General features: G+C 39.7%; 1 non-coding gene across 1 annotated transcript; it reads left to right on the top strand.

Moving 5' to 3' along the window:
- Nucleotides 1-17,105: 17,105 nt before the first annotated feature.
- On the top strand, nt 17,106-17,212 carry LOC131223504 (small nucleolar RNA R71). Its single transcript, XR_009160507.1, has one exon. It is a non-coding gene; the product is annotated as a small nucleolar RNA R71 (small nucleolar RNA).
- The last annotated feature ends 202 nt before the right edge of the window (nt 17,213-17,414 follow it).

Here is a 17,414-nt window from a genome sequence, read left to right as displayed (position 1 = left end):
TTCGTTTTATGATAAGGGAAGAACTTTTTAAGAAACTCCCTTGTCATCTCAGCCCATGTGCCAATGGATCGTGGTCTTAAGGAATGTAGCCATGACTTAATCCTTTCTTTCAAGGAGAAAGGGAACAACTTCAGTCTTACTGTGTCCTCGGACAAGTTTGGAAAGTGCAATGTGGTTATTATCTCATCGAACTTTTGCATGTGCAAATATGAACTTTCAGATTCTAGTCCATTAAACTTAGGATGGAGTTGAATCACTCTAGGTTTAACATCCACATTTCCTGCATTCAATGGGAATATCATGCAGGAAGGTGTACTGTAATGACCCTAGAAAATTTTGTGCTTTTCTTTCCTTAATAGTTGTTTTTGGGGTAATTAGCGCTATACTCGATTGCTTGTGAAATCTACATCAATCACTTTAAATTGTATTTGCATGACTCAAAACTTGTAGATTGGTTAGCGCTATGTTACTTTGAAATCTGGGACCCATCGCTATATCCAGTTGTTCTGGGGGATTTTTGGAAGTTTTCGATCAGACCTGGACCGCGCGTCGAAAGTCCGATAGCGATGATCTTAGGCTTTTGCGGTCACTATGTTGGGCTTGACCATCACCTCGAAAATCAAGTCCAGGTGATGTTCTGGGTCGATTTGATTGAGTTCGGAGTGAAGAGTGTGAGAACGGTTGGAAATTTATTAAGCTTTTATGAAATCTGAGTCGTGTCGCTTGTGCGACGATTTTAAGCAATCTGACCGTTGGATTCTGACCCAATTTCACCCTCTGATCAGGGAAGGTGGCCCAGACATGTCCTCGTGCTTGTGGACCTGATCGAGATTTAGTGACCATTGATTTGAGTGTGGTCCGCCATGGCTGATCTGAAGAGCCGGTCGGTACGAAAACTCAGCTTAACCTAGATCCATGGTCAATAAGCTTAAGTCCGACCTTTCGTGGCATTAGGCCCACCAGAATTGCTTCGTTGGATCGCGAGAGGTAGGTTTTGGTTATACCCTAAGTATACCTTGGCCCTGGAGTTATTTTCATCAATATTAGGCTTATTTATAGTCCTTAAAACCCTAGCTCTCTTTTCCATACGAATTTTCTCTAACCCTAGCTTGGAAAGAGAGTGGAAAAGAAAGAGAAAGTGAGAGAGAAGTTGGTGAATCATCTTGGATTCTTTCAGGTTCTTCTTTATCCTTGAACTTTCACTTTGAATCGTTATTCTAACGATTCTGAGTTCATCTTTGGATAAGTTAACCTGACCCTAATCTGTGTTAGAGCTTAGAATAGTCTTGGTGTTGTTGTATCTCATTTCTATCCTTGCTTTAGGTTATCTTGCCGCTGTTGACGAAGACACATCGTCTGAAATCAATTCGGTGTTCTTTTCTGGCTTAAGGTGCAGACTTTAAGTGTATAGGTTATGGTTTTCAAGGCTTTCAATGCCAGTGAATGATTTATTCTTGTTATGGATGAGATTTCACATGCCAAATGTTGTGTTTATGTTGCATTCCTGATATGCACGTGTTATATTGAGATTTGTGTATTCTACGTGTATGTATAAAGTACCGCATACATATAAAATATGCACTTGTGTTTGCCATGATTATTTGTCATGTATGTATGCTAGACGTATGTGTGATGACTCCTTGGTAAAAGGAATTGTCCAGATGTGTGTATTTCAACATACGTCCTGTATGTTGTATTATGTATTCTAAGTGTTTGTAGAAATGTCTGAATGATCTGAAGTGTGATGTTCCCACCTAGTATGGGCGTTGAGAAGCGATTCTCAACTCTCCCACTAGTGTGTATGATTTCCTTCTTGCTAGTTACATTCCTTCTTGTTTAAATTCAAGCATTACTTATGCTTACATTTATGTTAAGTTGATATTCTTCAAATGCTTGAGTACCACATGATTTGAGTCGTTGTTCCTTTACTGTTCTACATTCAATACGATTATCTGTTGTAGTGTAATGTGTGTGGGACTATGCATTAGTCCAGGAAATCGGAAATCTGCCTTAAGATCGTGGCTGAGGTTGCTTTTGCCACGTAGGATGTATTAGACGAACCCGAGCCACGGAGTATATGCGCATTCTATGTCGTTCAACCCAACGTGTGCTCGTGTTAGTCGAGTTTGTCAAGTAACCCGATTATCCGATGTATGTTCACCATGTATGGACGCTACTGTATAAATCTAGGGTACCGAACTTACCAATGAAATCCTATTAGCCATGGTACCTTGATCCATAAGACTCATGAGCCGGACATGGTGGTATGGGACACCATGGCCGAGCTGTCGGCCTACGCTGGGGTGACGAGCCTCCCTGTAGTGACCAATGAGCAACTAAACTCGTGAGCCGATTATGGTGGTATGGGACACTATATTCGTGCTGTCGGCCTATATTGATTGGTGACGAGCCCTTTGTAGTGACCTCGAGCATACCTGGATACCGCATCGAGGTGACGAGCCTTGGTGTAGTAATGAAGGTATGATAAGTGTGCATTGATTGGTGACGAGCCCTTTGCTACGACTTCAAACCATATGATCGTATGAGATATCTAGGACTGACGACCCTAGAATGGATCCCTGTTTAGATAGTGATATGAGGAAGGTATCTTAGCTTCCCAATCCTGCTGTATGAAAAGGACTAATAACAACTTGGTAATCATGTTCATGCACTGCATTTGCATGTGCTTTGTAGACGTGGCGCACTTTGAGGTGGTGTCATGTGTAACGTAAGATGAAGACGCTGAGGGTGTACGCGTGAGGGCACGCATCATTCTGCATACATCCTTGTATTAATAAGAGTACTTAGGACTTGTTTAATTGTTCTGCTTTATCATTACTGTTTGATTGAACTGATAACATGTTAACCAGTGCCTTATTGTTCCACTGAGTTGATCACTCACTCCCACATTCTGGGGCGGTGTTAAACACCCACCAGACTCTGTCTTAGGTTCTGATGTTGCAGATGTTGAGGTGACTTCTGAGGCAGAGAGGGAGATGGATGATGATGAGGTTGCTTTCTCTTATATGCAGTTTTCAGACGGGTTCTAGCGAGCCTTGTTCTGATGTGCGGGATTCTGGGATTATTTTTGGGAATTAAATGATGTAACTTGATACTTGTAATTTTGATAGTAATACTTACATTACAACTTGGTTTGTGTATGTACTTCAGGGATTTGCACTTGTACACATATATTTCTATAAGTCTTCCACTTGCTTTCTTCACTTATCCCTGAATTATATCTGTGCTTTGTCTTAATCTATTCCATGTTTTATGCACTAATACAGACAACATACATCCATCATCAAATATGTTACATAAGTGATGTTTTGGAACTCGGGAGTTGAGTTATGCTCGACCCCCGAATTCCAAGGCATTACATGTACTCACCCCCGCTGGTTGTAAATAATCTTGTAAAGTGCGAGGTGGGGGTACATGATGCATCTCATTCTCATCCTAGACTTCCTCAAATGGGTGTCAAGGTTGATGTACAACCATCACTTCTACTAACTCAGAGGATCTCAAAGGGTGTTTAATCCAGTGGTGGATAGGCAGCCCTTCAACTAATCCTCCTTCACTCAAGAGATAGAGAGTGTTATCACGAACCCACTTGGGCATGAAGCACTCACAACCCTCAAATTCTAAATAACTAACATAAGAAAAGGAAAACTAAAAACTACAGTAACTAAAAACTTTAAAATTAAAAGAGAGTTAGAGAGAAGTTACCGGATTGGAGTTGCTATGTTAGGATTCTACAAAATATAAAACAAAGTTAGTTTCTAATACAAATTCAAAAAATTCTAACCTAAAAACACAACAAAAGCTAACCCTGATTTAAACTTAATTCTAGTACTAATTAATCTCATAAAAATGTAACCGAAGCCCCCGGTAACGGCGCCAAAAACTTGTTCACAACCCCAAGTGCAGGGTCGTGATATAGTAATAACTCGGTGAGATCGAGGTCAAATCCACAAGGACTTAACTTAAACGTATTTTTAAAATAACTAGAACTAGAAGTAAGATGAGATCTAAACTAAAATCTAGAATATTTGAGAATAATTGTGAAGGAATCATTAATTAAAAGAGGAAACTAGAGTGTTAAGGATCCACTTGTAGTTATCAAGATGTTATCTCACTTGATTCAACAAATGCAATTGGAATCGGAGTCCCATCCTATCCAATTGGAAGATGCAATAATTGAAGCACAATATGAATTTCTCATTGAAATAGTTCACACATGAAGAACCATTGTGATGATTAGAATGGAATTCAACCATCCACCATGGCCAAGAGACGATGGTGAATCAAGAATTTTACCAATCTCAACAATATTAAAACAAATAAGAAGATATTCAAATCCATCACAACATCTATTGCAATTTGATTCACAATAAATCATATAAAACTTAAAATATTCCTTAATTCAAACTAAAAATCACTAAAGTTCAACATAAACATGAATCAAAGCAAGATAAACATCCCAACAAACTACAGGCTTCACCTCTTAGCCCTTGCTAGGAGGTTTAGTTAACTATAGACATGATTAAGAATAAAACGCTTAAATAAAATATTAAAAAATAAATTAAGGAAGAAGAAAAACTCTTGGGAGGCTACTCCACCCTTTGCTCTGCTCCTTGAACCCTAATTTTTCTTTAGAACTACTTAAAGAACCCATATTTATAAGCTTTCCCAGACTGTCTTTGGAAATCGCCTCAAATTTACGTACTCTGCATAACGCCTTTGATGTCATCTAAGGCAAAATCCTAAGTTAAATCGAATTCGTAAGTCACGCCTTTTCACACTGCATAAATCTTCGATGTCATCGAACTTCCTTTAATGTCATCGAACATATATTCGATGGTATCGAGAGGTACTCAAAAAAGTGTCTAGAGTGTTCCAGCAAATTTCTTAAAAAATCTCTAAGAATTTCTATGTCATTGAATAGGTCTTTAATCAATTGAATGGGTCGTCGATGTCATCGAGAAAAGCGCCCAATTAGTCCAATAAGAAAACTTGATTTCATGTAATTCTTGATGCAATTGATCCGTCTTCGATGTCATCAAACACTCACTTCGATGCCATCGAAAGGTGTTCGATGTCATTGATAGTGAAGTTCAATTTTTCTGATTTTCTACACTTTACACTTTCAACTTCCTTCATCCACCATCTACTTTCTTTGAATCTTGGGCCCTTGAAATCTTCAATCTTGGTCACTTAAGATCCATCCCTTGCCGTGGTGATTCTTGAGCATTAATTCCATGCTTTTAACATTCTTTTCAATCCAAGCTCTCAGACTCACCTCGCAATACAAACATGTACAAAATATACCCATTAAGCATTATCATGTTCATAAAACTAATATATAAATAGGGAAAAATATGCAATATTTGATACTCAACACTTATTGCTATATCATGTGATTTGTTCTTCCTTTGTCAACTTGTGATAAAAAGTGGGGGAGATTTATTAGTATGTGAGTGGATTGATTGTGGGTTTATTATTAGTGTGCTATGATTCTGGAATTCTTGTGCTACATATTTTGTGCATAGTATATGTGTATTTCTCAAGGGGAGTTACATGCTACTAATTGATGTAAGCATCAGTTGAACACATTTGATTAAGAGGATTACAAGGATTGATTATTAAATCTACACAGAGCAGCTTCGATATTGTTGAATCTTCTGAATGAATCTTATAAGTAATTGTGATCATGAGTATGTTAGTGGATGTATTGTGTATGTCATGTATTTTGTCATGAAATTGACAAAGGGGGAGATTGTAAGTGCATATACGTTTAGCACACATGGATTGTCAAATTTCGTAAGATAAAAGCGTTTCAAGTCAGATCGCAAGTATGGAATCACAACTATTCTATATATCTGAAGATCAGGTGAAGATCGGCTTATGATCAGGTCAAGATCGACATATTCTCTCAAGTAGTCATCGTCCAATTTCAAGACAAGATCAAGTCAAATTTCAAGACAAGTTATCCCATGTATTTGCTAAAACATAAGTGGTATAACCCTAGAAAGACCTTAAGTTAGGCTCTTTCAAAAATTCATTAATTTTCAGTTTTTAATAATGTTTTGAATCTGAAGTTCGCCGAACCTAATTTCATTAGCTAACTAAACTTCAAGTTTGGGCAAAATAACAAATTCTTTTAAAAATTTGGTCAGCCTAACTTTTGGTTTGGCTAGCCTACTTGAAATTCGAGGAGCCCAAGTGAAGTTCAAGTCAAATTCTAGTAATGCATTTCTTTGGAATTCATGGGAATTCGGCTAGCCGATTGACAAATTTGGCCAGAAGAATTATGAAGTTCGGTCAGCCGAATTTTGCCTCAGGCTAGCCGAATTTTAGATAAATCTTATCCCACGCAATTTGATAGCCGTTAGAATGAATTCGGTGGAAGCTAGACAGCCGAAGCTATTCTTAGGCTAGCTGAATTTTCAATATCTCTGGTTATAAATAGAGGCCTTCTCTCATTCTAAATTACAACAAAAATTAACTCCAAACCTCCTGGAAGTGAGAGAGAAGCTCAAGTCCTCGGCAAGCTAATAGTGTGGTATTTAGAATTTATTTTTAGCTTATTCAATTCTCATTCTCAAAGATAATTTTAATCTTATTTTAAAAAGTATTCTATACTCCTTTTGAGATTTAAGAGAACTGAATTAAGTAGCATTTGAGTTTTTAATTTCTAAAATATTATAGAACCCTATACTTTTTATTTCGAGCGAATACTGCCTCCTTTACATTTAAGAAAAAAGTTCTTTTACTATAAGCTTCTACTACTTCTTCAATCGACATTTGAAGATAAGTTATTTAGTACGTTATTTCTTTTAGGTTTTTCTGAGATAGCCTTTGAAAATCTCAGTGGGTTGATTTGTGATAGCTCATGAAAATAACAAAGTAGGTTGATTTGTGATAGGCTGTGAAAATCACAAAGTGGGTTTTTATTTGTGATAGCCCATCAAAATCATAAAAGGAGTTTTATTGTGGTTATCTCGTCAAAATCACAATGAATTGTATTAAGTTGTTAAGGTGAACCTGTAAAAACCTTACTATAGTGAAAGCCAAAATTATGAAGGTAGTAATTTTGGGAGTGGAGTAGGTGTGATTGTTTTACGCATTGAACCACTATCACTCCTTGTGCAACTGTGGTGAATGTTTATTTCCTTTTGGTGGTGGATGTTATTATTTCTTGTATTGAATATTGTAATTATTTTATATTCCCTTACTAGTTTAAAATATTGATTTTAAAGACATTCGTGAAATAAGGTTGTTCTGCCTACTATTTTAGGTGAAGGCTGTCCTACAAATTATTTAGAATTAAGGTTTCAATACTTAGGTTATTGAGATTTTGTATTCTTTATATATTTTGCTTTTATTTCTATTATTTGGCATTGTCCTATTCACCCCTCTAAGACATCACTAACTCTCCCTTTCACATATCCTGATGCTTTCTGGAATTGGCACTTACACTTTGAGTGAAAAAAAAAATTTCTTTCAAATATTCTGCAATCAGTTGAACATGATTTCTTCTATATTATGGTACTATCTAGGAACTTGAGGAATCAAATAAGATGAATGAGGACTACAGAATCATTGAGAAACTTTGAGCAAATTCCTAACATCAAAAGGCTCAAATATTACATTTGGAGAAATCTCAAAAGGCTGTAGTTCTAGAACAAAGCATTTTCACCGGATTTGCAGAATTTGGGAAGGATAATCAAATTGCAAGTGAAGGCACCTACATCAGTGGGGCTGAGGAAATTGGAAGAGACAGTTGAGTCTAATAGGTGGTGGGGAAACTGGACCTGGGGCTACTGAGGCTACCAAGGGAAGTTCAGTTTATAAGCTTCGAATCAAATTGAAGAATCGAACTATCAGTAATTTGTAAAGGTGATAGAAGATGCTGCTATATAGGTAGGTTCCACTGGATTGTATAATTTAAGATGATCAAAGTGTTGTTGTATAGGCAAGTTCCACTGGATTGTATAATTTAAGATGATCACAGACTTAGTCGATATGGGTGGCAAGTTCACTCATACTATCCATTTCGTATGCCCTTGTATGCCTATGAACATCTAATCATGCAAATTCTTCTCATTTTCACCTAGTTTGAAAGTGAAAGATCTGAAAGATGTGGTTCGAGAGATCTTAATTTGCGCTTGAAAGCACTTGTATTAGCGCTTTTTAGGGATTTCCTGGGGCTCATAAAAGCGTCGGTAAAAGGTGTAAACCACCGGTAAAACCACACATTATAGTGGCGTCCAACACAAATCCGGGTAAAGGCTGCTGGCCACCGGTAAATCCTTTACCGACGTAGCTTTTACCGGCGCTTGCCTGACCGCCGGTAAACCCTTTACCATCGGTTTCAATGGCCGGGAAAGACTAGTTTTGTTGTTTTGGTATTAAATTGTTTTTTTATCTAAGTGGGCTCCACCTTGAGATCTTGAGCTAAGAATCAAACTAGAGACTTGAACCTAAACTTATCCTAAAAGCTATCTAGATAAGGATTTTGCAATCATCAAATGATGAGCTAGTGGGGTTCACTACTTCAAAAAGTTTACCTAAATGGGCCACACTGCCCTCACTTAGATTTAATGATGGATCTTGTTATCTAAGGCTAGTTTGTGATCAAAATCATAATAAGACCTTGATTTGGCAATGATCATCATGAACCCTGGAAAGATCTTAGATCCAAACCTCATAAATTTGAGAAAATGACAAAGTGCATAATTGGGACCATTAAAATTATGATATGGCCTAATCCAACCGTTCATTGAGAGATTAGACACTCATTTTTAGGGTCTAACTTATGGAAAGTAAGATCCACTAGATGTAACTTTTAATCTAAGACATTTAGATTCAAATTTGAGATAAATTTTAAAATTCAACAGTCAGATCGTATGGATCTTAGCATCCAACTTATTCAAAAGAAAGATCTTAACTCCAAATATAAGTTTTAACTCAAATGGACGATTAGAATTGTTGGGAAAAGTAAGAAATGGATCATTTGTTCACTCCCCAAGTATAGGGTTGTGATGTAGTAATAAACTCAGCAAGACCGAGGTCGAATCCACAGGGACTGATACTTGTACGTTATCTGAAACCAAGTAGAACTAGAACTAGACTAAGATGTGATCTAAACCAAATAGAATTTAAGGAATAATTGTGGAATAATTATCTAAAACTTTAAGGAATTCAGAGGAAGGAAACTAGGGATTCAGAGGATCCACTTGTAGAAATCAGGGAAATCTTATGCCTGCTTCAAAAATCATGGAAATTAAACTGAACTTCTTTTCATATAATTTTAAAGAGATGAAAGGTATATGAATTAGAATGGATTCCATCACCACACCATGCCCAAGGGACAAAGTTAACAAAAGAATTAAACTAATTACCAACCAATCAACATGCCATGAAGGTCAAGTAGGATCTCCCATCTCGCTACAGGCTTCACCTCTTAGCCCTAGCTAAGAGGTTTAGCCACACATGAATGGGCTAAGTCTTCAAAAAATGAAAGAAATATAAAGGAAAAGAAGAAGAAAAACCAGGCTGCTTCACTTCTCTCTCTCCATTCCTCAGCTTTTTCTTCTTTTCTTCTTCTTTTCTTCCGTTCCTTTAAAGCCAACCCAGACGTCCAGCCCAAGCCACCCCTGTCTTCCCGTTCCAACCACCACCCGTTGACAGCAGCCAAAACCGAGCCCTCCTGCTCCAGCGCTCTCCCTTCACTGTTTTCCTCTTTCCTTTGCAAACGTTTCTCGGATTTCCTCCACGGCAGCTTGCAATCCACCCAGCCACAGCCTCCTTTAATGCTCCTCCCGGAACTGCTGTTGAGTCCTGCTAGAATTAGGTTGCGGAAGCTGGAGACTCCAAGCACGCCCTCTGCTGCGAGATACCTCACGCAGTCAGGAGTTCGGCGTCTCCACTCTTCTTCTTCTTTGCTTTCTTTTCAGAAGGGCAGCGTCCTCTGGGGGTGTTTTGACAGAACTACATGATGAACGGTTCGGATCAGCCGTCCGATCGCCGTTGAGATCATGTAATGGCCCGCAAAAATCGGGCAGCGTCCGGCGCTAAAACAGGGCCTGCGAAAGGCTTTCGCTATGACTTGGTGGGGCTCAATACTGATAGCGATGGAGAAATCCACGCCGTCCATCGGTTTTCTCCCGAAATTCCGGTCGGGAAAGGATGGTTTCTGCCGTCCGTTGGTGCGGTCCACCGATGCTTTCATTCAGCCGTCTGTCCCATGTTTTGGGCAGTATTCTCCTGTGTATGCGAGCATAAATCAGGAAAGACCTTATATGTACGGTCGGTTTGACCCTCTAAAACAGATGGACGGTCCCGATCATCTTTTTGGTGGCCCATACTGAGATGGTGGACGGACAGTTCGTCCGTTTGTTGTAAACAGACACGGGCTCTGCTGCGTTTGGGCGGAAATTTCGGTCAAACGCCCGTTTGACTGCTTCCTTTGCTCGGTACACTGCGAGTGTACAGCCCCTGTGCACTCCCACGTATGCACGGTGGGTCCCAGCCTCATGCATGTGAGAAATCTGATCCATGCAACCTCTTTTTCATTTAATTTAAGCAGTTGAGACCAAAAATGGAGCATATCCATACATCAGGTGGGACCAAACTCAAGATTTTAGGGCTGATCTGTCGTTGGGACACTTCCATAGGTACTGAACAGATGAAATTTGACGTGTATGGTTAATTTATGGTCCTCAAGCCACATATGGAGTTTCGAACCGAACAGATGATGGAAACCCAGTGATCTTGCATTCTGCCTGACTTTCAAGTCGCTTGAACTTCAGTTTCTCGATTGTCACGGACCCCTGGTGTATAATTTTGTCACTCTGGGTCTCCTAGAGTCCGTCCCTTGCCTTGGTGATTCTGGAGCGTCAAATCCATGCATTTGATACTATTTTTCAGTCCACTCTCCTGATTCCTCCTTACAACAGAAACATGATTAAATCAGGTCAATAACCGGCATCATGCTTATAAATCCAGGAAATAATTGGGGTCTAATATGTAGTATTTGACCCTCAACACAACCCCTAACCAGCATCTTGCTAGTCCCGAGCAAGGTATGCGAAAAATAAATTGAGAATTACAGGATAATTTTTACAAACTCAAGAGATTTATGAGAAGCAATTCAGATACTCGAATTCTAAGATTCATGAATGTTGGCATTACTTTCTCCTGAAATCAAGCTCACGGTAAACTTCATAAGCAAGCTCAAATATTAATCCATTAATCAGAACGATTCTAAATATTGAGTTCCATGGGTGTATCGTGTAATCTCGGCTTGACATTATTAAAATTCACTTCTCTATTTCAGGATATCATTGGTAACCACAAGAGAATTCATGATAACCAACACCTAAACCAAAGCTTGATTCATTCTTCCAGCTTTTAATGATTTCACACTATGTCCTCTTTTTAAAAGTATAACCAAGGAGGAGAATCGAGTCTACACCTATAGGGAGCAAACCTATGGTAAAGATCGGATGCCAAAAAGTTTATGAATGTCAACCTTGGGGAATCAAACCTTCACCTGTAGGGAGCAAACCTATGGTGAAAACCATTCACCCAATCTTTTCAATTTCTCAGGTTGGTTCCTTTCAAGCTTAGTGATCACCAAATTAATCCTTCAATATCGAATGAAACCTTAATGCGTAAGCGAGATGTGACATGTAAAATTATAATTCAATTAATGTTTAAAACTTCTAATCATGGATTAATAGTTCAAACTCTGAATCCATGAGTCATAAATTACCAACACCATGTATTCTGTAATTCCAAGTGCCCCAGATGGCCATCAAAATCACTTTGAATTCATACGAAATTCCAGAAAAATTTAAAATTTTCACAATTTTCGCTCAAGACCAAGAAAACACTAATTAGGAGACCTAATCTCCCACCCCCAACCTAAAATCTACATTGTCCTCAATGTAAAAGAAATAAGCATGCAATGCACATGGGACAAAATAAGTAAATGAGAAGTGATGGGAAGATAATACCTGAAAGAATCAAGAGGCTTTCCATAGCTATTTACGTAAAAGGGGTCAGTACAAGAGAGAAACCAACAAAAGTAAAGACAAAATTCTAACTATACCACTTTCGCAGGTGCTCTCGATTGCATTTAGCATATGCAACAAGCCTTTAAACCCCTAGGTTGCCCCTAGTGGACGAGTTGTAGTCTCGTGAGGGTTTGCAGTAATGTTACCTACAAACATTGAACTAACTAATGATAAAAAATGAAATGAAATGAAGAACTGGGTTGCCTCCCAGGAGCGCTAAGTTTACCGTCTTCAGCTAGACAAATAAAGCAACTACCCTAGTCCTAAGAAAACAGGAAACTTACCTATACCTCCATCAGACTAGGAGATCAATCCTGGTAAACAGGATCAGTCAGAGGCATGGACATGTCCTCTGAATCAAATTTCTCGACAAATGGTTTCAATCGATGTCCATTGACTTTAAACTCCTTGCCATTGTCGGGATCTCTTATCTCAATGGCCCCATACGGAAAAACAGTGACAACAATGTAAGGGTCGGTCCAACGAGATCGAAGCTTACCCGGAAAGAGATGTAATCGAGAATTGTACAAAAGGACCTTCTGACCAGGCGTGAATGATTTTTGCAAAATGTGTTGGTCATGAAATGCTTTCATCTTGTCCTTATAAATTCTCAAATTATCATACGCATCATTCCGGATTTCCTCCAGTTCATTCAATTGAAGTTTGCGTAGCGAGCCAGCGTTGTCCAAATTGAAATTAAGATTTTTGATCGCCCAGTACGCTTTATGTTCCAGCTCCACAGGCAAGTGACAAGCTTTCCCATAGACAAGTCTAAAGGGAGACATTCCAATAGGGGTTTTAAAGGCAGTACGGTATGCCCATAAGGCATCGGTCAATCGAATTGACCAATCCTTACAATCGGGGTTAACAGTTTTCTCCAAAATGTGTTTAATTTTTCTATTAGAAATCTCAGCTTGCCCACTTGTCTATGGGTGATACGGGGTGCTCACCTTATGAGAGATACCGTATTTCTTCATTAAGCTCTCAAATGGTTTATTACAAAAGTGTGAGCCCCCATCACTAATGATGGCTCGAGGCATTCCGAATCGAGAAAGGATGTTTTCTTTTAGGAATTTAATGACCGTGCGATGGTCATTAGTTCGACACCGAATCGCTTCAACCCATTTAGTGACATAGTCCACGGCGAGCAAAATATACAGATTTCCAAATGATTGGGGGAATGGTCCCATGAAATCGATGCCCCAGCAATCAAATGCTTCAATGATAAGGATGGGATTCAAAGGCATCATATTTCGACGGGACAATGCTCCCAATTTCTGAAAATGCTCACAAGCTTTGCAAAACTCATGAGTGTCCCTAAACATAGTGGGCCAGTAAAAGCCACACTACAGAATCTTGGCCGTGGTCTTTTTAGCAGAAAAGTGACCACCACAGGCCTGTGAGTGACAGAAGGAGATGACACTCTGATGCTCATCGTCTGGTACACATCTCCTTAGGATTTGGTCTGGGCAATATTTAAATAAATAAGGATCATCCCAGAAAAAATTACGCACCTCGGTGAAAAATTTCTTCTTATCTTGCGCAGTCCACTGTGTCGGTATGACACCTGTAGTAAGATAATTAGCAATATCAGCGAACCAAGGTGAATGGGAGACTATGAACAGTTGTTCATCAGGGAACATGTCGTTGATATGGGGCGTCTTAAGGGAATCAGATGTATTAAGGCAAGAAAGGTGATCGGCCATAATGTTTTTTACTCCATTTTTATCTTTAATTTCCAAATCGAATTCTTGGATTAGAAGGATCCATCGTATAAGGCGGGGCTTAGAATCATTCTTAGAAAGAAGATACTTCAGTGCCGCATGATTTGTATAGATAATGATCTTGGATCCGATCAGGTAGGACCTAAATTTATCCAAGGCGAACACTACGGCTAAGAGTTCCTTTTCCGTAGTCGAGTAGTTCACTTGGGCAGGATTTAGAGTCCTACTCGCGTAATGAATGACGTAGGGCCTCTTATCTTTTCTCTGGCCTAGGACCGCCCCAAGAGCATAATCAGAAGCGTCGCACATAAGCTCAAAAGGAAGGCTCCAGTCGGGTGGCTGCATGATAGGTGCAGTGGTTAACGTGCCCTTAAGCTTGGTGAAAGCTTCCTGGCATTGCTCAGTCCACTCATATGGAGCATCCTTTTGAAGAAGATTACATAAAGGACGAGAGAGGAGACTAAAGTCCTTTATGAATCGCCTGTAAAATCCTGCGTGTCCTAAGAAGGATCGCACGTCTCTAATGTTCTTGGGTGGAGGTAGGTTAGAGATAAGATCGATTTTTGCCTTATCTACCTCGATTCCCTTGGACGAGATGATATGCCCAAGGACAATTCCCTTCTGAACCATGAAATGACACTTCTCCCAATTAAGTACCAAGTTCTTTTCTTCACATCTTTTCAGCACACATTTAAGACTTTCCAAGCACTTGCTGAAAGATGGACCGTAAACAGAGAAATCATCCATGAAGACCTCTAGATATTGCCCTACCATATCAGAAAAGATACTAAGCATACATCGTTGAAAGGTGGCAGGGGCATTACATAGTCCGAATGACATCCTTCGATAGGCAAAGGTGCCGTAGGGACATGTAAATGTGGTCTTTTCCTGGTCTTCAGGGGCTATCTCTATCTGGTTGTAGCCCGAATACCCGTCAAGGAAACTGTAATAGGAATGACCAGCTAACCTTTCCAAGATTTGATCAATGAATGGTAAAGGAAAGTGGTCTTTCCTCGTGACGGTATTCAACTTCCTGTAGTCAATGCACATTCTCCAACCAGTAGTGACTCTAGTTGGCACGAGTTCATTGTTGGCATTAGCTACGATGGTGATTCCGGACTTCTTAGGGACCACTTGAGTTGGACTCACCCATTGACTATCAGATATAGGGTATATGATACCCACGTCCAATAGTTTAAGAACCTCGGCCTTAACCACTTCCTTCATGTTTGGATTTAGTCTACGTTGTGGTTGCCGAGCGGTCTTTGCATTATCCTCAAGATATATGCGGTGAGTACAAATCGAGGGATCGATTCCCTTAAGGTCTACTATCGTCCATCCCAGGGCTCCTTTATGCTTAATGAGAGTAGATATGAGCATACTCTCCTGTTCTTTCTCCAAGTGGGTAGAGATCACCACCGGGTATGTCTCATCTTGACCTAAATAGGCATATTTCAAATCAGAGGGCAAAGGTTTTAGGTCAAGCTTCGGCGGCTTGAGGTTAGACGGTAGAGGCACTACATCAGTTTGTGGTAATTCTTCAAATTGTGGCCTCCACCGGTTAACTTCAAGTACCGGTGCAGTATCAAGCAAGGCGCATGTCTCCCTAAGCATGTCATCATCAAAATCATGGGAGTGGGCCAGGCATGTCTCTAGATGGTCGGAGGATAAGGTCAGAGGTGTCGTATCTTCCACAAAAGAGTCAATCATGTTAATGTCGTGGAAATCGTCATCATCCTCTAAGTTTCTGTCGTTATTGAAAAAGATGTTTGACTCCAATGTTATATTCTCAAAAGACATACTCATAACACCATTCCTGCAATTGATAATTGTATTTGAAGTAGCAAGGAATGGGCGACCAAGAATGACGAGAATCTGAGTGCTCATGTTATTGATGGGTTCGGTGTCCAGGATGATAAAATCTACAGGGTAGTAAAATCTATCGACCTGGACTAACACATCCTCAATTATCCCTCTTGGTACACGAACAGAGCGATCAGCAAGTTGTAGTGTGGTTAGGGTGGGTTTTAATTCACCCAAACCTAACTGTTTGTATACCGAGTAGGGAATCAGATTGACGCTTGCTCCTAAGTCAAGAAGTGCGTGATCAATTCGATGGTTCCCGATTACACATGATATGGTTAGGCTACCGGGATCCTTGAATTTCTGCGGCACGTCTTGCTTCAGGATGGCACTCACTTTCTCAGTCAAGAAGATTTTCTTTTGAATAATTTTCCGTCTTTTGGTCGTGCATAAGTCTTTCAGAAATTTGGCATATGAAGGAATCTGTTTCACGACATCAAGTAGAGGAATGTTGACTTTCACTTATTTCAACACCTCTAGGATATCCTGAGAGTTAGAAAGAGGTTTTAGTGAAACCAACCGTTGGGGGAATGGAGCAACTGGCTTCTCTAGAAGTTCCGGTTCTAATTTTTGTGGGGCCTCACTGGATCCATCATTGTTGTCCTCTTCTGGTTCTTGAGGCTTTTCGGGCTTAACCGGAAGAGTTTTATCAATGATCTTTCCACTCCTAAGAGTGGTGATGGATTTAGCGTGCCCTATCTGATTTGAAAAGCTGGGATCATTAATCTCGTACTGCGGTTTAGGATTGGGGAGAGGTTGTGCAGGAAGCATCCCCTTTTCTACAACCGTCATACAAGAATCTATCTTTTGCATAAAATCTGTAATTCCCCACATTGCTTGAGCCGGCTCTTGTTTGGGATTTTGCACGGGTTCCTCTTGAGGTTTCACTTGATTTGGATTTTGATTGAAGAAACCTGGAGGAGTCGCCGTTTGTCCATTCCTCCAACTAAAGTTTGGATGATTTTTCCAGCCAGGATTGTATGTATTGGAGTTAGGTCCAGTAAAAGGTCTTTGATAGTTGTTTACGGCATTGGCTTGTTCATTCAACACTCCTCGAAAGGCGGGTATTGTAGGACATTTTTCAGTTGTGTGAATGTTGCAATCACAGATGCCGCAAACAATTTCATTGACCTTATCCTTCTTTCCTTCCATGGCCTCAACTTTCCTTATGAGCATAGTCACTTTACACTTGAGATCATCCTCTTCTTTCAAGAGATACAATCCACCTTTCTCCTTTAATTGAGTCGGCCTAGACGTGGTGTTCGACTTTGGGTAATAGTCCCAAGATTGTGTTTTTTCAGCCAAACTGTCGAGGTAGTCCCATACCTCGTTGACATCTTTATTAATGAACTCTCCATTACACATTGTCTCGACCATTTGGCGCATGGAAGATGTCAGTCCATCGTAGAAAAAATTTGTAATGCGCCACATTTCAAATCCGTGTTGTGGGCATGAACTGACCAAATCTTTGAACCTTTCCCAACATTGGAAGAATGTTTCATCTTCCTTTTGGGTAAAGTTAATGATTGCTTTTCTGAGGGTAATCGTTTTATGATGTGGGAAGAATTTTTTTATGAATTCCCTCTGCATGTCGTTCCATGTGCCAATGGATCTAGGACGCAGTGAATGTAACCACGTCTTAGCTTTCTCTTTTAAGGAAAAAGGAAAGAGTTTCAGCCTAATTGTATCCTCAGATACATTAGGAAAACATAATATAGCTATAATCTCATCGAACTCTTTCAAA

The sequence above is a fragment of the Magnolia sinica genome, chromosome 1 (genome assembly GCF_029962835.1).
Source record: "Magnolia sinica isolate HGM2019 chromosome 1, MsV1, whole genome shotgun sequence".
In the NCBI taxonomy this organism is placed as follows: Eukaryota; Viridiplantae; Streptophyta; class Magnoliopsida; order Magnoliales; family Magnoliaceae; genus Magnolia; species Magnolia sinica.
This window is presented reverse-complemented; position numbering and strand designations above follow the sequence as displayed.